The sequence below is a fragment of the Canis aureus genome, chromosome 29 (assembly GCF_053574225.1).
Source record: "Canis aureus isolate CA01 chromosome 29, VMU_Caureus_v.1.0, whole genome shotgun sequence".
NCBI lineage: Eukaryota > Metazoa > Chordata > Mammalia > Carnivora > Canidae > Canis > Canis aureus.
The window spans coordinates 12,024,220-12,049,818 of NC_135639.1; the positions used below are offsets into that span (position 1 = coordinate 12,024,220).

At 50.2% G+C, this 25,599-nt stretch overlaps 2 long non-coding RNA genes across 3 annotated transcripts in view; one reads left to right on the plus strand and one right to left on the minus strand.

Annotated features, from left to right (window-relative positions):
* Nucleotides 1-209: 209 nt before the first annotated feature.
* Nucleotides 210-3,962, minus strand: LOC144300775 (uncharacterized). 2 transcript variants are annotated; one of them, XR_013367555.1, is made up of 3 exons: nucleotides 3,579-3,962; nucleotides 2,657-2,778; nucleotides 210-599 (listed from the first exon to the last, which is right to left on the minus strand). It is a non-coding gene; the product is annotated as an uncharacterized LOC144300775 (long non-coding RNA). The 2 variants fall into 2 exon arrangements; XR_013367554.1 differs by having other exon boundaries at nucleotides 210-431; nucleotides 3,579-3,952.
* Nucleotides 3,963-4,082: 120 nt separating this feature from the next.
* Nucleotides 4,083-25,599, plus strand: part of LOC144300776 (uncharacterized) — a 43,287-nt gene continuing 21,770 nt past the window's right edge. Inside the window, exon 1 of the long non-coding RNA XR_013367556.1 lies at nucleotides 4,083-4,307. This is a non-coding gene — a long non-coding RNA (uncharacterized LOC144300776). The remainder of the gene's footprint in view (nucleotides 4,308-25,599) is intronic.

Consider the following 25,599-nt stretch of genomic DNA (forward strand, 5'->3'; position numbering starts at 1 on the left):
CTCTCTCTGTGACTATCATAAAAAAAAGAAAAAAAAAAAAAAGGCTGGGGCGGGGTGCTCGAGTGCCTGGCTCCGGGGTCCCACACAGAGTTCAGCCACTCGCCACTGACAAAATCCAAAGACAGAGAAACAAGTGGCGGTGGACCAAGAAAGGAATTTTTTTCGGGGAGGCCAACACCAGGAAGACAGCAGACTCGAGTCCCAGAGACTGTTTTGAAAGTGCTGGAAATACTTCCAGGTTTATGTAAGGAAAATGTAAGGTGGGTGGGGAGGTGCAAGTGAGCAGTGAAGGTCAAATCCTCATTGTCTTGGAGTCAATCAAGGGGATGGGGCTTGCTGGCTCTGAGTGGTCCTGATGCTCGAGGGGTAGTTTTGGTTCCCATCAGGGGGTGCTTTGTCCTTAGGGTCTTCCCCCTGAGCCAAGAGACAAGCTGAGAAGAAGAAAGTTTGAGGTCAAAATGGAGGCAGCTGAAATCCTCTTTCATGGCTCTCCAGCATTCTCTTTGACAGTCCTGGTCACGGAGGTGGTTTCCATTTTTCCACTCTTACTATCCACACTGCGTAAATATGCTTGCAAACACAGGCATTTGAGAGTATTTCTGCAAGACAGATTGTATCTAGGTTTTTTTTTTTTTTTTTTTTTCAGATTTTCTTTTTAGAGTAATCTCTACACCCAACACAAGGCTCAGACTTAAAACCCCAAGATCAGGTGCTGCTCGCCCTACCAACTGAGACAGCCGGGCACCCCAGATTGTGTCTATTCTTGATGATTCCTTATACCTCCCTTCAAATATCCCCACCAAGTGAACCGGAGGAAAGGACTGCGCAGGTCCCCCCCCTCCTCACCCCCTGCCTGTGGGAAGGGGTGAGCGAGGAGCTGGCAGCTGAGAGGCTGCTGGAGGAAGGCCAGGAGGAAGACAAATCTATAAGATTTGCCCTCAGAAGGGGGAGAGTGGCCAGGATGCAGGTGTGGAAGGAGAGTGTTTGCTACAAACGGTGAGAAAATAGCTTGTGGGAGCCTTTGTTCCTTGCGAAGAGTGATTGCCTTTGATGGGCTGTTAATAGGAGTCATTACGTGGTTATTAAGAAGGGAATGCAATGAGCCCAGCTCTGAATTGCTAAGTTCAGTGGTCTTCTGGTTTAACCATTGTCTTTCCCTCTGCACAGGAGTACAGGCTCTGTCCTTAGAGCCCCCTAGGAAGGGGGTGGGGGTGGTTTGACATTTTAGCTCCACAGGACAGACAATGCCTGCAGGTGCCAGTTACCACCTGGGGTAGCTAATGGGAGGGCGGGGGTGGGGAAAGCAGTGGGAAGGAAGAGACTAGAAGGGAGGGTGGGGGTGGGCCACAGAAGGCAGAGTGATGGAGAGATATGGGAAGAGGGAGAGGGAGACAGTGGGAGAGGAGTGAGCACAGAGAGGCAGAGAGCAAGAGGAAGAAGGCAGGGAGAGAGAGAGAAGGAGTGGGGAGAGGAAAGGAAAATGAGAAGAATAGTTGTCCTAAATTCTAGGGCCTGGATTCCAGCCCAGCGCCAGAATCATCAGCACCACCTGTAAACAAATGCAGAGTCCCAGGCCACCCAGCCCTACTGCTTTACTTTCCGCATTTCACAAGATCCCCCTGGTGATTACTCTGCATGTCCAAGCTTGACGAGCCCTGGTTTGGGGCTCACCAGGGCAAGGGACCCACATCTGTCCACAGGCCTGGGGTTAGCGTTGGCCATGCCTGAGCCAGGAGGACTCTCCGAGCAGAGTCAAGCTGGGTGTGACCTTGCTTGAGAAAAGTGCTCAGGACGGGAAGAAAGGAGGAGAGGGGGTTGGAGGGCTTGGGGAGGGGGCAAGTTTGGGGTGTGTGGTCAGAGGTGTTGCTAAGGTGACATTCACAGAAAGTGCTGGAGGGAGAAGCAGCCCATGCAGCTCCCACGGGCTGGATTCCGTCCTGAGACCTTCACTGAATTCTTTCATTTCCCCCTTATGCCCCCAGAGGAAGGTTCACACCTTCTGCATCCTCAGGTGTTCAGGCCAAGTTCACTCTGAAGCCAAAGCCAGGAAGGATTTGAGCAGTTCTGGCCCAGTTATCTGCCTGCCTGGCGCAAGGCCGTCACTGGGGCAGCTGGAAAGAAGCATCTCTGCCACCTCCTGCCCACCTCCCCCCACCCCACCTATGCTTTCCGGCCTGTGTCACCTGGGATCTGCCTCATGCCCATTCCTGGGAGCTCTGCTCTTCTTCCCAAAGCCAGAGGCCTTTATGCTTCCCCTAAAAAGGTGGCTAAAAATGCAGACGGTGGTGGTGAGGAGGGAGTGACAATGAGGGGTTGTTGGGGGACAGCTACAGGCCTCCAGTACAACCCCCTTTTCATGGGCTGTGGTCAGGATGGTGAGTGACTTACTGGAGACCCCTGGTCCCATAGCCAGAGCCTAAACCACCCTGGATGCTGGCCTGTCAGTGCCCCCACAGAGCACAGCAGTCTCCTGTCTGGGGATTGGTGGTGACAGGCCCCGGGAGTGGCTGAGTCATAGCAAAGGTGGGTGCAGCTGCAGACTCAGGATCCGGAGCCCAGGGTGCGATTCCTGCCAATGCCATTGGGCAAGTCCCTTTACCTGTCTGGGCTTCACTTTCCTTACCTGTAAAACGGAGGTAATAAAAATCGCACCTACCTGTCGGGCTGTTTAGAGCGTAACTGCTCCGAGCAGTCAGTGTAGTAATCCACTCTGTCCGTACCATATTGCTTCATTACTGCTCTGACTTCCTCCAGTTTGGCTGGGGGAGCCTTTCCTGCCTGTGGAGAGGAGTCGGGGCTGCATGCAGGGTGCTAGGGGAGAGAGGACACGCTGGGGAACACGTGGGTCACCCACGAGCCAGGGCGAGCCTGGGTCAGGGTTGAACAAGGCTCCACCTCAGGCCGTGAACGGAGCTCGAACAGGAGAACAAGACCTTGGAGCACAGTGGGGCCACCAGCGCCACCTCACCTGAATTTGAGGGGTTTGCAAAGTTGGCAGTGCCTGCGGGGACAGAAGGAGGACATTGGGCTCCTCCACACATTCCGATCCTCCGGAACACCCACCCGGCCAGTTTTCCATTGGCTGCCCCACGTGTGTTTGGAAGGAGATGGCAGGCGTTGGGGGTGTTTTGCCCCAAAGGGCTCTTTACGCCTTCCATCCTGCAGCCACATCCTTGTGTGCAGGTGACAGTCATGGGGCGACCAACCAGGGGTTTGGTCCAAACTAGTTTTATATATTTTTTTAAGATTTTATTTATTTATTCACGAGAGACACACAGAGGGAGGCAGAGACACAGGCAGAGAGAGAAGCAGGCTCCCTGCAGGAATCCCGATGTGTGACTCAATCCCAGGTCTCCAGGATCATGCCCTGGGCCGAAGGCAGGCTCTAAACCGCTGAGCCACCCAGGGATCCCCTAAACTAGTTTTAAATGCATTCAGGGTGCCATCTCAGCCTAAGTGTGGACCCAGGGAGAACTCAGAGCCTCTGCCACCTGCTGGGGGTCCAGCTGGCTCGGGCCAAGCCCGGCGCTCAAGGCCTCCGTGCCCTGGACTTGGGGCCCTCCTCTCCCTCATCTCACCTGAGCAGCTGGAAGCCAGGGTACACCTGAGCGAGCTGATCTCTCTGCCCAGGAGGCCAGACCCACTCCGTTCCCTGCTGACTCCACAGCAGGGCCCACAACTCTCAGGCACATTGTCCCGCCCCGTCCCTGACCTGGTGGACACTTTCCTCCTCCTGCAGGCTGTGGGGGGGCTCCTTGCTGGTTCAGCATCTCGTTTCCAGACTATCTGCTGACTGGGTGAGTGAAGGAGTGCTCCTCCTTCTCTCCAAGGAGGTCTCTATGTTTGCTTTCTAGAATTAAGGCTTTCTCATTACAGTCTCTGCTCCTGCTTCCCACCAAAATGTCAAGGAGTTCCCACTCTTCAGCATAAGGAAGAGAAAGGAAACTAAATTTATCTGGCGTTTGTTTTGCATGAATAGCATGGAGCCAGCCTTTATCAGACCAAGTGTTTCAAAACGAGAAGGTCTGGCTGAAATACTGTTTTTCTCCTCCTGTCCTTTCCTTTCTCTCCTCATCTTTACAAGGCTGCTCCACTCCAGATCACATGAATCAGAGTCTCTGGGGGATGGAATGGGGCTTGAGGGTTTTTTTTTTTTTTTCTTTTTCTTTTCTTTCTTTTAGGTGTCCTAGGTAATTCTAATGTGCAGCCAGGGCTTCAGGGTAGTTGTTTTCATTAGGACCAGAAATCCCAGAGGCCATCGATATGGAAAGGAGCAGCAGTAGCTGTAGTAATACCACTGGGACCTGGTATGTTTCTCTCTCCTTTTTTTCTATTGTCCTTTATGTTGGCTCTTCTTTAGCCCTAACCTCTGAGTCACAAGATGGCTGCAGCAGCTCCTGGCTTTACATCCTCAACTTCAAGCCCTCCGGAAAGAATATCCAGCTGATGACTCCATCTCATTGGTGCTTGCTCTCCCCATCTCGGCTGGCTTGTTTCTGTTATTCATTTCTAAATGTAGGTTTTCTCCAGTAGAGGGACTGGTGCATTTTCAACTTAGGATGAGTGGGTAGTTGTAGTGGGGGATGTGTGAGTTGCTGGGGGAGCACAGAGTCGGGTTACTGGCCAGGAGAGGTTTGGTGACAGCTAAGGGGAGGCCTAGAGGAAAGAGTGTTCCCAGCAGAGCAACTAGAATGTACAAAAGCTAGAGGTGAACCTGGGAGGATTCGATCCTGTGGTCATCAGCAGCCCGCTGGGGAGGTGTGATATTGTGGTTTATTTATTTATTTATTTATTTATTTTTTTAAAGATTTTATTTATTTATTCATGAGAGACACACAGAGAGAAAGAGGTAGAGACACAGGCAGAGGGAGAAGCAGGCTCCATTCAGGGAGCCCGACATGGGACTCGATCCCGGGTCTCCAGGATCACACCCTGGGCTGAAGGCGGCGCTAAACCGCTGAGCCACCCAGGCTGCCCCGATATTGTGGTTTATAATAAGAAATATGTCTTTGGTCTTTATCCCATTTCTGGCACCTCCTAAAACCCTTGGAATTTACTAAGTGGTAAGAGGATAAATGTGCCTTAGGTTATTTGTAACAAGCCTGTTTCAGGGCACCTGGGTGGCTCAGTCAGTGAAGCATCTGCCTTCAGCTCAGGTCCTGATCCCAGGGTCCTGGGATGGAGCCTCACATGGAGCTCCCTGCTCAATGGGGAGTCTGCTTCTTCCTCTCCCTCTGCTGCTCCACACCCCCTCCCCTTGTACTCTGTCAAATAAATAAATAAAACCTTTGAAACAAGGCTTTTTTGATGGGACCTGAGTTTACATTAATGAGGGGCCTTTAGGAAAGCCCCCAAGGCTGGGGCTGGTTGCCAGGGCAACCAACCACGTAGTCAGAGGCTTGGCACTTTTAGCCCCCATCCCACTTTGGGGAAGGAGAGAGAGGAGCTGGAGGCTGGATCAGTCACCAGTGGCCAATGGTTTAATCAGTCCGGCCTACATAAGGAAGCCTCCATTAAAAACCTTAGACTTGGGGATTTCTGGGTGGCTCAGCGGTTTAGAGCCTGCCTTTGGCCCGGGGCATGATTCTGGAGACCTGGGATCCAGTCGCACATCGGGTTCCCTGCATGGAGCCTGCTTCTCCCTCTGCCTGTGTCTCTGCCTCTCTCTCTCTATGTCTATCATAAATAAATAAGACCTCTTTTTAAAAAAAAAACCCTAGACTTGTGGGTGCTCTCAGAACTTCCAGATGGGTGAACAAGAACACGACTCCGTGCTAGAACGGTGGCACACCCAACTCCGTGGGGACAGAAGCTCCTGTGCTGGGGACCCGTCCAGACCTGACCTTGCCCTATGTATCTCTATCTGGCCATTCCTTGGTGTCCGCCCGTATTCAAACTGGTTATCTAGGAAGTAAACTGTTTTCCTGGGTTCTGAGCCACTCTAGTACTTCTCTTTTATAGCCCGTGGGTCAGAAGTACAGGTAACAGCTTTTGGATTTGGGATTGGCATCTGAAGTGTGGCGGCCAATTTCGTGGGGTTGAGCGGGTGTCAGAATTGCTTTGTGGTCTGGGGAAACCTCCCCCTACGTTTTGGTGACCATAAGTGCTAGAAGTGTTGAGTACTGAGACTGAGCACAGGTGTTTCCCATGCTGGAGCTAATAGGTACATGCAGCCTAACAAGGCATATAGTTTAACAAATTAAAAATTAAATAGTGCCCTCCGAGGCTTATAATGCAAAAACCTGCAAAACCCTATTTCTTCCCCCCTTCTTGATGCTCAGTGGTAACAATTTTTTCTGCTTTTCTAGAAATGTGTTCTAGGGGCACGTGCGTGGCTCAGTCCGGTTAAGGGTTCGACTCAGGTCATGATCTCAGGGTCCTGAGATTGAGGCCTGTGCTGGGCATGGAGACTGCTTAGGGTTTTCTCTCTCCCTCTGCCTCTCCTCCCACCTCTCTAAAAGGAAGAAAGAAAAGAGAGAAAGAAAGAAATGTCTTCTGGTTTCTGCATTTGTTCCAATGTTTACGCTGCTCTTGATGTTTCCATTTTAGACACTGATGACTTCCTACTCTGGAAGATGGGGATTTAAACCTATTTCAGCCTCCCCTGCCCCCCGCCCCCAGATGTCCATCCCTTAACCCCCTAAAACTGTGTTACCTTATATGGCAAAAGAGATTTTGCCGATGTGATTCAGGTTAAGAACCTGAATGTGGGCAGATTATCCTGGGGTACCTGGGTGGGCTCAATCGAATCACCTGAGTCCTTAAGAGTGAAAGGCAGCAGAATGGGTCAGCGATCTGACAAAGGAACGGGAGGCAGGAGAGAGTTGAAGTCCCCAAAGATGCAGGATGGGGGCCCAGAGTCAGGGACTTGTGGGCAGCCTCCAGAAGCAGGAACAGACCTCAGCTGAGAGCCAGCAAGGAAATGGGGACTTCAGCCCTACCCGTGTGGCAAGGAACTGAATTCCACCCACAACCTGAATGAGCTAGGAAATAGATTCTCTCCTAGAGCCTCCAGAAAGGACGCAGCCCTGCACGCACATTGATTTAGCCTAGTGAGACTCATTTCAGACTTTTGACATCCAGAATGGTAAGAAAATAAGTTGTTATTTTTGTAAACTACTATATTGGTTTCTTTAAACTACTAATTTGTTACAGTAGCGATAGAAGACTAAAAGACCTCCTACCCTGACAGTGCATACTTGTGCCATCCCCTCTTCTGGTGTATTTACACATTTATGTGAGATTACAGTGTTTTCATTAATAAGGCTAAATATTGTTCCCAACTGATCCACCTAGTGAACCGTGATTATTTTTTTCTTATACATTTTGTTTACTTGAAATTAATAATTGCCTTTTTTTGGTTTACTTAATTTTTTGGCACGCTTATGAATTCAGCCCTAAATATTTGGTCACAGTTGATCCATCATGGGCTTAGCTGCAAAAGATTATACACTCTAGCTAGAGGAGGAATTCATTACAGGATGTTGACCAGCTCCAGGATTTTGGGTTTGGTGACATCATGTTCAGGGACCGTTAGCAGACCACAGGGCTAGTCAGGGATGCCCATCTTCCACTGCTCTTGTCCCTGAAAGTTGGATGGTTTCCCCCTCTTAGCTGCCCTTGAGAAGCAGGTGTTTTTCATTGACACCTGCTGCTTTTTCTCTTGGAATGAAATCTCACCTGCGTTCTGCCCTCCATTGGTGGGGCTGAGGTTACATGTTCACACCCCAGCTGCAAGGAACTCTGGGAGAGCTCCCCTTGCATCTGGATTAGTTGCTCTCCAGATCTGCTTTATGGAAGTCATTCTGGGAGCTCCCTTCAACATCTTTCCAGGTATTTTCTACCCCCCCCATCTCTGTGTTGGACCCTCCCATTTCCTGAATTCCTTGTCTTTCTTTTCCTCGTGTTAGTCTCCAGTAACAAGAGGAAGAACATTCTTGATTCTTGCAAGTCTGAAAATGCCTGTTCTATCAGCCCACTGACAGTTTAGCTAGAAACAGGGTTCTAGATTGAGAACACTCTTCAGAATTTTGAGTTCTATTGTGTCCTAGCTTCTGGGGAGAAACTCCATACCATTATAATTGTTGCTTTTTTGCGCGTATTTTTTTCCTCTATCTCTCTGGACATCTGTAGAATCTTCTCCCTGGTTCAAATTTCCCTGTCACCGTGCCTTCATGTAGGTTTGTTTTTACCCATAATGCTGGTACTTGGTAGGCCTTTTTTTTTTTTTTAATTTTATTTATTTATGATAGTCACACACAGAGAGAGAGGCAGAGACACAGGCAGAGGGAGAAGCAGGCTCCATGCACCGGGAGCCTGACGTGGGATTCGATCCTGGGTCTCCAGGATCGTGCCCTGGGCCAAAGGCAGGCGCCAAACCGCTGCGCCACCCAGGGATCCCTTGGTAGGCCTTTTTGATTTGGAAGCTCAGGGCTTTTATTTTGAACTTTTTTTTTTTTTTTTTTTTTTTTTTGATGACTTCTCTGTTCTTTCTTACTGGGATGCCTCTTATTTTGATGCTGGATCTCTTAAAGTTCTCCACCCTTCTGTTTTTCTTCTATCTGCTCTTTTTGGGGAGGTTTTTTCCTTCCTTTTTTAAAAAAGATTTTATTTATTTATTCATGAGACACACACAGAGAGAGGCAGAGACACAGGCAGAGGGAGAAGCAGGCTCCATGCAGGGAACCTGATATGGGACTCAATCCCGGGACCCTGGGATCACGCCCTGGGCCGGAGGCAGACACTTAACCGACTATGCCACCCAGGTGCCTCTGGGGAGGTTATTTTTTTTTATCTTCAACTTCCAAACCTTTATAGGGGATGTCATTTCTACTGTCATAAGACTGTATTTAGTTCTAAGTATTAAAATGATAGTATCCTGTTCCGATTTTATGGATTTAATGTTTTTGTTAAGTCTTTGAGAATCTAAGATCTTAGAAATTAATGATTGTCTTTCCCCCCAAAAGATTTTTCTCTTCCTGCACTTTCCTCCGAATTATTTTATATACAGTTGACCCCTGAACAACATGAGGGTTAGGGGCACTGACCCACTGCACAGTTGAAAATCTGCATATACCTTTGAACTCCTCCAAAAAACTGAACTAATAGCCTACTGCTGACCACAAGTCTTACCGATAACAGCTGATTACCGCGTACTTTGTCTATATACTATATTCTGACAAATTGCAGCTAGAGAAAAGAAAAGTTATTAATCATAAGAGAGGGATGCCTGGGTGGCTCAGCGGTTGAGTGCCCTCAGCCCAGGACGTGATCCTGGAGACCCGGGATCGAGTCCCACATTGGGCTCGGAGCCTGCTTCTCCCTCTGCCTGTGTCTCTGCCTCTCTCTCTCTCTGTGTCTCTCATAAATAAATAAATAAAATATTTTAAAAAATCATAAGAGAAAATACATTTACGGTATTGTATCAAAAAAAATCTGCATCTAAGTGGACCCACACAGTTCAAGCCCATTTTTGTTCGAGGGTCAAATGTACTTGATTATTTTGGTCTGGCTTTCACGTTAGAGGTTTTGCTCCTATCTCTGGTGGCCATTGCTTGTCCAGCCATATAATTTCAAGGTAGGTATTAGTATGCTGATTGGATGCTCTGATTACACGAGTGGGCTTGCCACCTGCAGGCTTCACAGCTGGGCTGTGGTTTTCAACCCCTGCACATTAGAATCACCTGGGGAGCTTTTACAACTGGAGGCCTGACCCTCCCTGACTAATGAAATCGGAATCTCCGGAGGGCTGGGTTCTGGGATTGGTTGGTTTTTAAAATTCCCCAGGGTAATTCTAATGGCAGGTCAAATTGAGAACCTGCTGTAGGGTAATCTGGCTCAGCTCTCTTGGGAAACAGCAACAACAGCCAATATGTAAGTAGATTCCCTGCACCGGGAATCCTCCGCGTCAGACCCACTGTGCTATCTCCCTGCTCTAAAATAGAAACTACAGGAAATAATAGAGTAGGTGTAGGAAATTGTGTTTTCTTTGATGGAGTTTAATTCTAAATTAAGTTTTCCTGAAAGAAAAGCAGGGAAATTTTTTTTTTTTTTTAACTATCATTTGTTCTTAGAGGACACAAAACAAATGTGCTAGCACTTGGAGATCTTTTCTATTGAGAACTTCTCCCATGAATAGATTTCCAGGAGCACCTGGGTGGCTCAGTCCCTCCAGCGTCACCTTTTGATTTGGGCTCAGGTCAGGATCTCAGGGTCCTGGGATTGAGCCCCGCCTTGGGCTCCCTGCTTGGCAGGGAGTCTGTCTCCCTCTCTCTCTCCTCCCTCTCTTCCTCCTCCTTCTCCCCCTGCCTGCCTCCCACCCCCACTCTCGTGTGTGTGTGTACCCATACTCTCTAAAATCTTAAATTTTTTCCCCCCAATTTCCTTTTTTGCTAGCATTCTGAGATCTGAGTGGTGAAAGAAGACTGGGATTCTCAATATCTAAGTTTTGACTTTAAATGTCCTGTTTTTGGCGCAGGTTCCCCACCCTCCCTGGGTTCCTGGATGTCCCCCAGCATAGCGATCCTGCTTCCTGTCTCCAGTGAATCAGCCTCCAGTCCTCCACGGGGGGGTGCGGGTGGCAGGTGGCAGAAGGGGTTTGGCCCAATTACAGGAGTGGAAGGAGTCACCAGGGTCTAACCTCTGCATAGTAGTTTGTAGTTCGCTTTCAGTGAATTGACGTTGTTTTCAACCCTGTTCTCTCTCTTTCTGCCAGGGGTACCCTGATCTGGTGTAAATCTTTTTCCCTTCTGTTCTATCCGTGACAATTTATCCATCTGCTCTCCAGGTTCCAAAATCTTGTTATTGCTCTTTCTCCTTTTTTTCTTTTCTTTTTTTTTTTTTGCTCACCCTTATGTGTTTTGTTCCTTTACCAAAGGTGGTAATGGGATTCGGGGAGGACTCCCCGGTGAACGTGTTCGATCCATCCTCATCCATCAGTCGTTTTCACCATGTCAATGGTGAAAAAAGTTCAGTTCATTTTCACCAATGAACTCGTAGTAGGAGTTAGTAGGAGTTCATTGTGCTGCTCGGTGTGGACACGTGAGTGATTTCAACTTTAGCGAGTGGCTGCGTTCACAGTTTCACAGTTAACTCTTCAGGTGTAATTTATTCTCCCATGAGGCACAGATTTCACTGCGAACAAAATGGTCTTTTGGAACCTTCCAGCGTGATGGGCTGTGGGGGTGGAAAGGCTCTGTGTAGAACACTGATGGCACAAACTTTTTTTCTTTTCTTGAGACCATTTGGTGTCCTTTGTGCACAGAAATGTCACGGAGCGGATCATCGATGCCGCTGAGTGGCGAGCTGGGGGATATTTGCCACACTTCTGGCTTCACGTGGGTTTCTGTTCACAACTGCTGCTGGAATGAGGCCCATGGGCTTGCTTTCCCAGAGAGTGAGAGCTGCACATCTCATTTTTTTGTTTGGACATAAACATTCCTTCCCTTGTTGCCAAACGACTGGATTTGTAACGTTGAGCTCTGCACCCTGGACTGAGAAATGCATTTCCTGGAAAGAAAAGAAGTCGGGTTCCTGGGGATTTGACTTTCCAGGGAGGTGTCTTGAGCTAGTAGGGATCCATGTGGTTCTCTTTCTGACCAAGTGGTGGAGGCAGGGGTTAGAGGGGTGAGGGGTCCACTGGAGAAGCTGTTGTCCGTGGCTCCTGTCTGCTGCCTGGGGTGGAGGCAGGCGTGGCTGTGGCCAGGGGGAGGACCAGGTTCCTTGAGAAAGCCCCCAGACGGCAGGTGGGGAAGGAGGCGTCCAGAATCCGGACTCTTGGCTGCAGGCAGGCTGCCAACTCCGGTGAACTTTTGACAACCCATTTCGATATTTTATCCTCCCCACGGTGGAGGCAGCTCTGGGGGAGTAGAAAGAGGCCATACTGCAAGATCTTGCTGGTTAGAGAGCCTCCTCCCCTCCACCTCTCGATGGGGGTCTGCAAACTTTTTCTGTATGGGGCCAGATAGCTAACATTACAGGCTTTGTGGGCTGTGCAGTCTCAGTTGCACATATTTTTGTTTCGTTTGGTACAACCCTTTAAAAATGTAAAAGTGTTCTCAGCTGGCTGGCATCCGAGGAGGCTGAGGGCAGGAGTTGGCTGGAGGGTCGTGCTTTGCCAAACCCTGCATCATGTCCCTCCAAGTATTTCTCTCCTAAAGCCTCCCACAATCTGAATGATTTTATTGTGCTTGTTTTCTGCTTCCTCTGTGAACTTCACAAGGGCAAGAGCCTTGGCTGCTTTATCCTCTGCTCTGTCTTTAAGGCCCAGGGCAGTGCCTGGCACAGAGGGGCCTTCCAGGATGAGCTGAGTGATTGAATGTGTTATTAGTTCTAATTTCATCTCTGGTAACTCATCTGTGAAACAAGGGACATGACCTGGGTGGTCTCCAGAGGGACCTTCCAGAGCTTAAGTTCTGAGATTCTAATTCACGGAGCAGCGTGGGACTTGGGTTCATATTACAGCTGTGTGTGGACTCTCCAGACCTCCCAGCCCACGTCTGAGTGCAGAGTGGGGGTGAAGCAAACAGCCCTAGGAGCAGAGGGCTGCCTCTGGCCTCTCACCTACATCCTTCTGACATATTGGCCCATCCTGCCTGTGCTCTAAGGGGGAGTTTTCTTTCAAAAACAACATTGGATCCTATCCATGCTCTGCTGATAGTTTGCTGCTCCAGCCCCTGCAAGCAGGTCAGGTAGTCAAATTGTACAACTGGTCTGAGCACAGGGTCTGACCAGTCAGGACAGGTGGCTGCCTGCAAACCACTGGAGCTGCCATGGTGATGCCCACAGCTGTCCTCCCTGTGTCCTCTACTTCTTCAACCTTACCCAGCCTGTCACCTGGGTGTGAGCATTCCCATACCTCCTTTCTTTATTCCTGCTGATTCTTCCAGCTGGAATGGCCTGCCCAAAACTGCTTTTTTTTTTTTTTTGCCTAGCAAATTCCTTTGCATCCTTTATTTTATTTTTTTAATTTTTATTTATTTATGATAGTCACACGCACACACAGAGAGAGGCAGAGACACAGGCAGAGGGAGAAGCAGGCTCCATGCACCGGGAGCCCGACGTGGGATTCGATCCTGGGTCTCCAGGATCGCGCCCTGAGCCAAAGGCAGGCGCTAAACCGTTGCGCCACCCAGGGATCCCCCTTTGCATCCTTTAAAACCCAGCTTAGCTATCAGTGTCTCCGTCCCCCAGGCACACTTAACTGCTCCCTTACCTGTGTTCCCATAGTACTTTAAGTCTTCTGGGTCATTACGCTTCTATGGTATTATTATTATTTTAAGATCTTATTTATTTATTTGAGAGAGACATGGAGACAGAGATAGAGAGAGAGAGCATGAATGGGGAGGAGACGGAGAAGCAGGCTCCCCCCTGAGCAGAGAGCCTGAGATCCCTGCGAAGGCAGATGCTTAACCAGACTGAGCCACCCAGGAGCCCCTTGTATGGTATCAGTGTCATTGCCTCAGGTTTGTCTCCCCTCTGGACTTGGTCCTTAAAGCCTGGCTCCTAAAAGCCTCAGTAAATGTTTACAGAATGAAAGGGATTTAAATCAGATGAATGAGGCGCACACGGCTGATTTCAGGGACGATGAGTCTGGCATCAGGATGACATTTCCTCTCCTGGGTTTGATACTTGGCTTCATCACAGTGGTAAGTAGGCATTTTTGTGAGGCTCTTGCATGTTGAGAGAATTGGATGGCAGCACCGGGCAGCTGGTCCTTTAAGAACTGGCACCTGTTCTAATGGTACCGCAGGCCACTTGGGCCACCTGCGGGGAGTTACCTCATTGCTGGGGCCCTGGTTGCCTTTTCCTCTGGAGGGATTGCAGCATTGCCTCTGAGGTCCCTTCTGGAACTAAAGTGTCAGTTGATTCCACAAAAGAAGTGTTGTGTTATTAAATCGTCTTTTTTATCTGCTGATCAAATACTACCCAGTATTTAAAGATTTATTTAGGGATCCCTGGGTGGCGCAGCGGTTTGGCGCCTGCCTTTGGCCCAGGGCGCGATCCTGGAGACCCGGGATCGAATCCCACATCGGGCTCCAGATTCATGGAGCCTGCTTCTCCCTCTGCCTGTGTCTCTGCCTCTCTCTCTCTCTCTCTATCTGTGACTATCATAAAAAAAAAAAAAAAAAAGATTTATTTATTTATGAGAGACCATGAAAGAATGAGAGCAAGAGCCAGAGAGAGAGAGAGAGAGAGAGAATCTCAAGCCAACTCCATGCTGAGCAGGGAGCCCGAGGCAGGGCTTATCTCACGACCCACCGACCGACCGTGGGATCACAACCCGAGCCAAAACCAAGAGTTGGCCACTCAACCAGTTGCACCATATAGGTGGCCCAAATGCTACCCAGTCTTTTTAAATGCCTCCCTTGGGAAACTCCCAGGTACCAAACTGGAATCCCTCTGTAGGACCTCCATGCTCCTTAGCACATGTGCACATGGCACCTGTAATTCTGGAATGTCAAGGCTGTCTGTATGGAGCCCGCATCCAGCACTGCACAGAGAATGCACCTGTCACCTACTGCTCAGCCTTCCTGACACTTGTGCCCCTTCCTCAGTGAGGCTCAGAGGGGTGCAGGGAATGGCTGAGGGTGTGCTCTCCAGCCCACCCCTGAAGTCACCTAGAGATTAGTCCCTGCACACTGGGGACATCCTTTCCGAGGCTGTTCTTGGGGCAGATGCTGGCCTGTGTGCATGGCTAGTCTGAAGTGCTAGGGAATCATTAAGGCCTTGGCAGGGATTAGAATGGACACCCGAGTGGGATCCCTGACATCCCTGTGCTTAGGGACTGCTCACAGAGGGGAGGGGAGAAAGGAATGCCCCTGGGATGGGGGCCTGACCATTCCTGATGAGAAGGGCAAGGCCAGCTGGTGGTGTGACTCAATTCTCCTACTCCCCTGTCCTGCCACCCTCACCCTCTTGCTGGGACCTCCATTGGACGAGCCCAGCCAGAAGTTGAGACACCCAGGGCAGGGTGGGGGAGGCCAGGAAGGCATCCAGCTAGCGGGGCTTCCATGCTCCTAGCCTGCAGTTGCATCTGAGCAATCTCTGGTACAAAACACAGCATCCTGTTTTCGCGATCCTACTGCTCCTGTTCAATCAGAAAATGTGCCAGTCCCGGAACTCAGTGTGTGGCTTTATTTCCGACTGGATGCCTCCCTTTCTCTAAATGTGAAGCATTTGAACAGTCCCGCATTTGGTGTAATTGCTCCTTCTGTTCCTTTGCTTGTACCTCCCTGACCTTGAAAGAGCCATTTTCCAGGACTGCTGCTAATGGACCTTCACACGATGACAATAAAATATCCTGGCGCTCGGAGAAGAGAAAGGAGAAGCCGTCTTGAATGATTCTTCGTGTTATCCAATGTCTTATGAATCGGCCAAGGTGACAGATTCCCTCTGCGCTTTGGCCTCATTCGTCTGGCCCCCCCCTGGTGCTGGGAATGATGCCGTGTTTTAAAATACTTTACCATTTTTGCAAAACCCACCTTGAGTAATGTCATGGCCCGCTGCTGACCCTCGGGGCGGCCTCTCCAACCTACCGAGTGAGGCGGGTCCTGTGAGTGGATGCGTTGGAAATGTTCAGTGAGTTTTCTGAGACTCAAAAGATGCCTGTAGCTGGGAAGCTGAATCTTTAGGCTTTTGTACTTGTCCTCTCTGTCCACTTCCAGAATACAGCCGACCTCCAACGTGGGGAATGAGGGGTCAAAGGTCTACGGCCTGTCCTGAAGGTCTGATACACAGATCCCCAGCTGCACCTGCTTATGCCCTCCTGGCCAGAGGGTGGAAATGAATCCTTGCAGGACACGCCTCTGCAATTCTCCCTGGGAGTGAGTGACCATGTGGTTGGAGACCTTGGCAGTTTGTCTAGCACTGTTTGGCAGCTGCCGGAGGCTTCCATGGGATGGAGGGGTACCCAGTGGGGCGGTGAGCTGCCTCTGCACCCAGGTCCCCAGAGGGTGTGAGTGCAGGATACGGAGTTCTTATAGGGCCTGAGATCCATGCTTCAGATCCATCCTCATTCAGAAAGCCTGGCTGTGATGCTGGGAGCCTCAGCTGAGGGTTGTAGTGGTCCCTACCTGCTGGCCTGGATGGCAGGAGAACTGGGTTCTCCTCCGGCTCTGGCCTCTAACTTCCTAGGGACCCTAGACGGGTGTCCTTTCTCCTTTATGTTTCTCATTAGCAAGGTGAGGAGTGGAGGGGTGAGGTGGGGTCCCTTCTGGACCTGACAGCCCCGCTTTGCTGTCATCGGGGGTCCCTTTGCTCCTGTCCCAGCCCCAGACCAGGAACCGCGGCTCAGAGTGCCTCTCCTGCTGTGAGCTCAGTACTCCAGCAGTCCTGCAGTGTGGCTGTGGTGAGCTCCTCACTCACTGGAGGGGACCCAATGAGGACCTTTGACCCTGTGTAATGTCCCCACATTGGAGGGTGAGGCCCGAGGTCAGCACCTCTGATGGTAAACTCTGTGCTGACTTCACATCTTTAGACCACTGCCTAAGCCCCTACCCTTCTGGCGGGGGTGGGGTGGGCGTGGGTGGGTGTTGGGGGCAGAGTGTACAATCCCACCTATTTGAGCTTTCTGGTGCTGCCACCCACTGTGAGCTTTGTGGCTTAAAACCTCACAGATTTATTTTCTTATGATTCTGTGGGTCCCAGTTTGACACAAGTCTCACTGGGCTAAAATCAAGGTGTGGGCAGGACGGTGTTCCTTCATTTCCTTGCCTTGTCCAGCTGCTAGAGGTTGCCTGCATTCTTTAGTTTGTGGTCCCTTCCTCCCCCTTCAAAACCAGTGGGTATGGGTCTCCCACTTTGTACCCCCCCCTTTTTAAAAGATTTTATTTATTCATTCATGAGAGGCACAGAGGGGCAGAGGGAGAAGCAGGCTCCGTGCAGGGAGCCCGAGGCAGGACTCGATCCCGGGACTCCAGGATCACACCCTGGGCTGAAGGCAGACGCCAAACTGCTGAGCCACCCAAGGGATCCCCTATACCTCCCCTTCCTTTCTCCCTTCTCTGACTCACCCCACCACTTCTTTTAAGGCCTCCTGGGGCTCGATTGGGCCCATGCAGAGAATCCGATAGTCTCCCCATCTGAAGATCCTTAGTCTTATGCACATCTGTAAATCCTGTGGCCACATAAGGTAACCACAGCTTCTGGGGGATTAGGTTGTGGACATTTTAGGGGGGCAGCACGATTTTGTCTGCCATCCTACGCCACTCTGAGGCTTGAGCCATAATAGGTTTCCTTTGGTGTCTCAGTTCAGGTGCTGGAGAGGAGTCCTCCCCAGTCGTAGCAGCTGAGGTAGCTGGTCTGTACCCCACACTCTTATGGCCCTTTATCATCCATATCACCGTGGCAGTGGCCTGGACTCTTGGAGGTGATAGAGCAGAAGTCTAACCGGGGCCTCCTCTCAGCCACTGTCCCCCTGCATCTCGCTCTGTTACTCTTCTCAGACTGCCTCTTGGGGGCTGAATTGTGGCCCCCACAAAGTTACATAGATGTTCCAAGTCCTGGTCATCAGTGCCTCGGATTATGACCCTAGCCCTCAGGGGTAAAGCCTGGCTGAGCTGTGTCTCAGCCTTCAGCCTCCTCGCCAGTCCCTTCGTCAGCTCCGGCCACACTGGCCTTCCACATACTCATTTCTTAACAGCCTTTTTTGGGTCATTGTAATGGACCTAGAGTAAGCTGGATGTTGTGCAATCTGATGGGTTTATTTATTTATTTTTTTTTAATTTTTATTTATTTATGGTAGTCACAGAGAGAGAGAGAGAGAGAGAGAGAGAGAGGCAGAGGGAGAAGCAGGCTCCATGCACCAGGAGCCCGACGTGGGATTCGATCCCGGGTCTCCAGGATCGCGCCCTGGGCCAAAGGCAGGCGCCAAACCGCTGCGCCACCCAGGGATCCCAATCTGATGGGTTTAAAAAGATTTTTTTTTTTTAAATCTGATGAGTTTTGACATATGTATACACCTGCATAGCCGTCACCACTGTCAAGATGATGAACAGGTCACTGACCCTTGGGAATCTCTCCCCCCTGCCCTACTTCCCAGCTCAGGCAACCCCTGCCACCAAAGATTACCTTTGCTAGAATTTTATATAATTGGAATCTTCCAGGAAGTGTTTTTGTTTTGTACAGTGGCCTCTTTCTAGGTTCTTGGAACTCCTGCTGCCCTCCTGCCGTGGGATCTGACCCTCCTCTTTCCATACTCTCCCTCACCTCTGTTTAGCATCCCTGAGCTCTCCTTGGTTCCTCAGAGAAACCTTCCCAGAGCCCCCAGACCAAAAGGGCCCCTACTTAATGTCCCATGCTGGCCCCACATCCTCTCCCAGCCACCTTCCGCAGGTACATTTCACATTGTCTTTGTTTTTTATTTTATTTATTTTGTTTTTATTGACGTTCGATTTGCCAACATCTAGTATAACACCCACATCCATCAAGTGCCCCCCTCAGAGCCCATCACCCAGTCACCCCACCCGCCCACCTCCTCTTCCACTACCCTTTGTTTGTTCCCCAGAGTCAGGAGTCCTCGTGGTTTGTCTCCCTCTCTGATTTTTCCCCACTCAGTTCCCCTCCTTTCCTTATAATCCCTTTCACTATTTCTTATATTCCCCATATGAATGAAACCATATGATGATAGTCCTCCAATTTTCACATTGTCTTTGTGACAAATGCTGTTTCACCCACCAGTCTCCACTGGTGGCAAGTGCTCTGTGAGCCCTGGCACCTGGCAAATGGGTGATACAGAGGAGGCACCGGACAAATGCATCCCTGCCACACGGGGCTCAAGAGCTGGTCTGTGCAGTCAGCCTGCCTGATGGTCTTGGGCAAGATCATCCAGCCTTCTTTACACCTTTGGTTCCCCATCTTTAAAATGGGCACAGCAACTGTGCTCACCTCACCATGTTGTGGTAAAGTCTAAGGGAGGCAATGCATGGGAGGAATTTCAGAGAGCCCCTGACACATAGTTAGCACTGAGCTGCTGAAGGTCCTTTCGGGGGCTATCGAGGATTAGAAGATAGTTCTGTGGCTCAAAGCTAAATTTTTCTTCTTCCAAATGATGGGCCTGCAGGGCTAGTTTTTTTTTTTTTTCTTCCCCTTTTGCTAACAAGCCCGTAGTTACAGGTTTCTTGTTGGATTGGTAATGTGGGAGAATTAACCGAGCGGGGATAAATCACTGTGCGAGCCTGGGTCCAGTCCAGGGTTGGGATTTCATTAGCTGTTGGCAGCACTGGCCTCTCCTCGAGTCCTCTTCCTGGGGACTCAGGCTGGATTTATTCGGTGCATATGTTTATGCCGTGGACCCCGAAAAATGGCCCTGTGGGGTGCGTTGGAAAGTAAAGCCGACAGGCGGGCAGGGAAGCTGTAACTGTGGCTGTGGAGAGTGGATTTCCCATCATGCTGACATCAGTAAAGCCCCACAGGCTTCTCAAGCCAGTCCTCATGGGTTGTGCCCTGGCCTCAGGTAGAGCTTGCTTTAGAGAATATGCTGGGATCAGTAGGCTTTTGAATGCGATGGTCTCTCCAGGCTGATGAGGTCACGCCCAGCTGAAGGAGCCCTGAAGACCGGGGTTGGAGGCATTGGGCTCTGTGTAATTGGGCAAGATGCTGGGCCAGGCCTGTGTGGGTCTGGGTTCAGACACAACTCTGGACAGTGTACTCCAGGTGAATGGAACTCGCTGGAGTTGCACAGTAGGCAACCTGTGCAGCTGTATGTGGTTGCTCTGTCCAGGGTACTGGTTTGTAGATTAATATTTCAAGGCAAGCGCTCAGACCCTTAGGAACATTGAGGAAAGCAGTAAGGAGTGGAAGAGAAAGCTGGCAATCTGTGGGAGGGCAGATGGCAAAGCCCTTAGAGCCTCTGCTGTTGCATCTGTAACACAAGGATCATCTCTCATGCCCCACTCACTGCACGGGGTTATTGGGAGGATGATGTGAGCTGGGGCATGCAGAATCTTTGTACGCTGCTGAGTAGGATGGGCAAGTATTGCTTAGCTCTTTGTGCTCTGGTCCAAGGGTGAGCTCTGGGCTCTCCAAATTACAGTTGTCCCCAAGAGAAGCACTAGCACCGTCGCTGCCTTGACATGAGATTTTGGTTTTCTGGGAGAGAGCCAGAGCCCACACTGGTGGGTGTTGGGAGGCAGAAGAGGGAACCAAAGGGGCCACAGAGCAGAGCTTCCTCCCACATGGCCTCCTGCTTGCTGAAGGTGCCAGGGAAGAGCGGACAAAGCAGGCTCTTAGCACCCGGGGCTTGACGTTCCACCTGACAGGTGCTTCTGAGGCCAAGGCACTGCTCTGCTCAGTGTCCCCACATGGCATCAGTGCACACTGGCAGCAGGACACAGTCCTGAGTGACCTGGAGCAGCCTTCCTCCTGTCTCCTGTGGTATCAAGTAGTAAGTGTGTGGGCTCTAGAGCAAGCTGGAATGTGGTTTGAGTCTCCTATAGTGCTCTGGCCTTGGGAGAACTGGTCTACCTCCCTGCCACCCCCCCCCCCCAGCTTCTCTTCCTGTCAAGCGAAGGTAGCAATAGCACCTCTCAGAGTCTGCTGTGAGAATTTAGTGAGCCCAGTGCCAAGGTGCTCCAGAGGGACTTGGCTCTCAGGGGAGGCAAGAAACAAAAAGTGCCAAGGGATGGCACCTGTTTCCCCTGGGAGTCACCAGTTTTTGCAAGCGGAGAACTGGGAGTGGCTCCCTTTATGTCTGGGGGTTTTGGGCTGGTGGGCTGCCTCCTTGTGTGGGGCATGTTCCCAACCGGGTTGGGAAGTAGGGGGTGACCTTGTCTGCTCCCAGCCCCGGAACTGCCAGGATATTTTTTGGAGGGAAAAATCCCAACACTAAAAGTCCCTAGCACAAAACCCAATAAATCTCAAAGACTCATAAATGAGATGGTCCCAATATACTGATCTGCCTTCCTAGACCCTCAGGACAGACCTATGCAAAGAAAGTCCCAGATAATATAGGTCACCCCACAGTATTACAAGCTCCTGATGGTTCTGCTTCTTTCTTCTGAATACTCAAGGCAGCCCCCATGGAGGAAACAGATAGCATTTCTCTGAACTATCAGCAGCTGGTCCGGGCTTTCTCCAGGTTATTTGGAGAAATAGGGTGGCAAGCGCTCAAAGGCACCTCTGCTTCCTGGGATGAATCCTATGGCTTGAGGCTATACCTGGACTCCTAACAGATGAGAGTTGGGCTCCATCCATCAGCATTCTGGAACTTTCCCTGCTGCCCAGGGCTCACATGCACCAGGGGTCTATGGGGCTGTTCATTTGTGGGTGTTGTGGCCTGACCGGGAGGCACCTTTCTCTGTGGGTATCTTGACTCCAGGTACCTGGAAGCTCAAGGAAAAGCAACAAGCATAGGCTGAGTTGGGTTTCCATGTAGGGAAGGAGACTAGGGACCCAGGGCTTTTGAGGCTTATATTTGGGGATCTCCCTCCTCAGATCAAACAGTCCAAGTGAATTATTAATAGTCATCAAAAGAAAGACCACTTATTGAGCATGCACTGTTTCAGACACTGAGTTCGAGGTAACTGGGTTATCACTGGGTCCCCTGTGTCCTGGTCTCTGTGAGGAGCCACTTTCAAGGAATATAGAGTGGCACCTCCGAGGCAATTAAAGGTAGTTCACATGCTGACTCCATCTCTTGAGGATCAAAGGCAGGAACCTATTCTCCGTGTGGTGTGTAACACGTTACACTTGTGCTTTCTGATGCTGTTCACATGGTTGCTCTCCCCAAACTTGCTTGTGTTGGGTGGGGGGTGGTCAGAGGCCAGAGTCGGGGGGTCGGGGCTCAGTCCTCATGGCCTTCTTGGGAACTTGCTCACCTTTACCCCAGCGGCCCTATCCTTCTCTTCTGACAGACAAGGCATCAGTCCAAAATGGCAAAATGTAGTTGGTGGCATCCATGAGTTGATGAGTCGTTTTAGTTTTTTTTTTTTTTTTTTTTAAATAAATGAGATTAAAACTTTTTTTCCCCAAACAGGGCAAAGTTTCTTCTGTATGATTTATTATAACTGGAGTTATTTTTAAAGAATGGGTGTTCAGAGGTGCCTGGGAGGCTCAATCAGTTGAGCATCTGACTCTTGATTTTGGCTTAGGTCATGATCTCAGGGTCAAGAGATCAAGCCCTGCATCAGGCTCCAAGCTCAGTGGGGCATCTGCTTGGGATTCTCTCTCCTTCTCCCTCTGCCCATCACCACCCCCCCCCCCACTCATCAGGTATGTGCTTTCTCTCTCTCTCTCTCTCTCTCTCTCAAAATAAATCTTAAAATGTAGAGAATGGTTGTTGGAAGCTGAAACACCGGAGTGTTGTATAAATCAGAATAAGATGTGCTTTCTCCCGTGGTGGCCCGTGCTCACCTGAAAGCCATGAAAGACAGTCTCAAGGCTGGGAGAACAGTGCAGTCAAAGGTCAAGAAGCCGTCTCTCCAGCATTAGACTCAGGTTGGCAGAAAATCAGCTTTGGGGTCCCGTTTCAGAGGATTCAGCCACTAGCCTGGGAGAGCCAAATGAGCATTTGAAAAGTTTCCTAGGAAGACGCCCATGACCCTTCGAGGGAAATGATCCAGGTACAGGTAGCCCTAGCTTGTGGATCTGTCTGGCTATTTTTAAATTTTAATTTTTTAAATTTTCTGTTAGATTTTATTTATTTGACAGCACACAAGCAGGGGGAGTGGCAGGCGGAGGGAGAGGGAGACGCAGGCTCACGGCTGAGCAAGGAGCCCGATGCTGTCTGCTTATCTTTAATAGGCTAAGTCAACTGCATCCCTTCAAATTCCCAAGCCGTGGGGAGAGGATGCCACTTGTCACAGCTCCTTCTGCCTCCTGCCAGTGCAACCTGCTGTCCCCATGGCTGGGAGCCCCCCGTGGGCACCTTCTGCCATCTTGCCCAGGGCCACACCTGACCTGCTGAGGAGACAGGTGTCACGGTGTTCCCCACGCGAGGCCGGCTTCGTCACGGGGTGAACAGAAACAAGCTCCAGGCTCTCCTCTGTGCTGTGAGTTTCTGTTCAGGACTCGGGGAGACTCCGAGTGAACTTGGGTGGAATTTCAGGGCAATCTCGGCAGAGCCTTATCTTGGGATGGAGGTGGCGACCTGAAGGCTTGGCTCAGTCGTGGGAGGGTGGGTTTCCTGGGGTCTCTGACTTAACGACTCCTTCCTCTCCTTCATGGAAGTCCCAGGCCACCTCTGTGCTTCGGTGGACCCTGTCCACAGGGCTGAATGTCACCTTGTGCTGGGCTGACATTGTACGATGACGGTGACGATACCTGGTGCCCGCGCCTCGGACAGGCCAAGGGCTCGGTGCGCAGCAGCTCCCCTACATGAGCCCCCTGGAAGCTGCTGTTCTAGACGTGGGACCTGTCTGTTCTAGATGTGGGACGTATCTGTTCTAGACGTGGGACGCTGAGGCCCGGAGGGGTGGTTTGCCCAGGGTCACCCAGCTAGAAACAGGTGGAGTCAGAATTCAAATCCGGATTTTCCAGCTTGGAGCGTGGCTGTGGGTCAGAGCTCTTCCTTGGTTGGAGCTGGCTTTAGTTTCTCGTTGCCCCACCTTTTCCTTCAAAGGCCCTCGCTGTCTTCTGGTTTCTCATCTGCCACCCGTTTGCCTCCTTGGCTGGATCGCCTTCCTACTTGGCCAACTCCCACTCATTTCCAGGACCTGGCTCAGTGACTGTGACCTCCCCGCTCCCCCGCCCCAGTCCTGCCTGGGTGCCTCTCCTGGTGCTCGCCTAGCATCCTGGGCTTCCTCCCAGCAGCCTGGGGACCACTCACTGTTATAACTGGGTGCTTCTTGTCCATCTCCCCCGTCCATGCAAGCATCTTGAGAGTAGGGCCTGCTCACTGAATGTTTGATGAATGAATGAGTGAGCGAAGGATTAACTCCTGTCTCTTGCTGCCATGTCTGGGATTATCAACTCCATGTTTCTGGTCAGTGGTGCAGCCTGGTTGCTGGGCTTCCATCCCGTCTGCACCCTTGGGTTTCCCATCTGGAAGATGGGGAGGTTCACTGATCATCCTTGTAGGGTTGTAGTGTAGCTGACATGAGTGTGAACTCACGCCCAGAGCACTCAGAACAGCCCTGGCTGCCTGTGAGCCATCCTTACTTTGCCAGGTGCTTGGCATCCTGGGGGTGAGAGAGGCTTTGCCCTGGGCTGACCTACTTCTCCCTCAGGCGCTGCTCCCTGGGGTGAATGACTCAGCATTTGCAAGTTGGGTTTTCTTTTTTAAGGAGCCAGGTCATTTCCCCCATCAGAGCAAAGCTAGTAGGTGGGGTTAAATGCCAACTGATGGGGTGGGAGGGGGTGTTTGGGGGTGGGCAGGCGTTATAGGGGTGTGGTTGGAGGTTGGGGGATGGAAAACAAAGGAAATCATCCAGATAAAAAAACCAAGAGACTATTTGCTGCAGGGGACAGCAAATACAGTGTGAGCGTGTGAGAGTGTGTGTGTGTGTGTGTGTGTGTGTGTGTGTGTGTGTAGGGCATGAGAGGAACGAGCCAGGAGATGTCTGGAACACGGCTGTAAGATGAGATTCGAAGTAGTACTTAAATGTCCCCAGATCTGTAGCTGCAACAGCCTGCGGTCTACCTCCTAACTCGACCCTGAGGTGATGCCCCAGGGAGGCAAATGTGTGTGTGTGTGTGTGTGGGGCAGTATATTCCCTCCATTACCTCTGTATTCTCTCTTGCAGTTTTCTAAACTGTATTCTGTAGAAACAAGTCCTGCCAGAGGCTCTTGGAGGAGGGTTCTCCGGTCACACAAATGGAGGAGCCCACTCCTGTGTCTCTTCTGGGCATTCACAAGGCATTTTGCACTGGAAAGGCTCTGAGAAGGCCTGCAGTAAAGAAGTCCTTGTAATTTTGTTCAGGCCAGTGTTTCCCTGATTCCTTGACCAGGGAACCCCTTTTCTCATGTTACACCCATCCACATCTTGTGGTTCCAGAAAACTATAAGGGGACTAAAACCAGGGAACCTGCCCCTCTACCAAAAAGACTGGCACACAGTTTGTAACAGTATGACATTTGGAAACTTAAACATGAAAAATGAGTTAAAATCATTAGTTTAAATCATTAGTATTATGATTATAATATAATAATACATATATTATGTATTATATATGTAATACATATATACATATAATATATAATATATTAATATATATTATATAATACAATACATAATATAATATATATTATAATATATATTACATAATATATATTATATAATATATAATATAATACATAATATATAATACATAATACATATATATACATATAATACATGATATTTAATTATAAAAATTAGTTAAAATCATTAGTATTAGTTTCTTAGAGCTGCTGTAACAAAGTATAAACCGGGTGAGTCAAAACAATGGACATTTCTTGTCTCCTAGTCCCTGAGGCCAGAAGCCTGCCATCAGGGTGTTGGCAGGGTCATGCTCCCTCTGCTGCCTGGAGAAGGGGGTCCCTCCTCTCCTCTCAGAGCTTCTGGTGGGTGCAGGCCTGTGGCAGCCTCACTCCAGGCTCTGCCTCTGTCTTCACGTGACCATCTTCCATCTGTGTGCCTGTCCCTACGTCTCTCTCTCCTTGCTGTGTTGGTTTAGGGTCTCC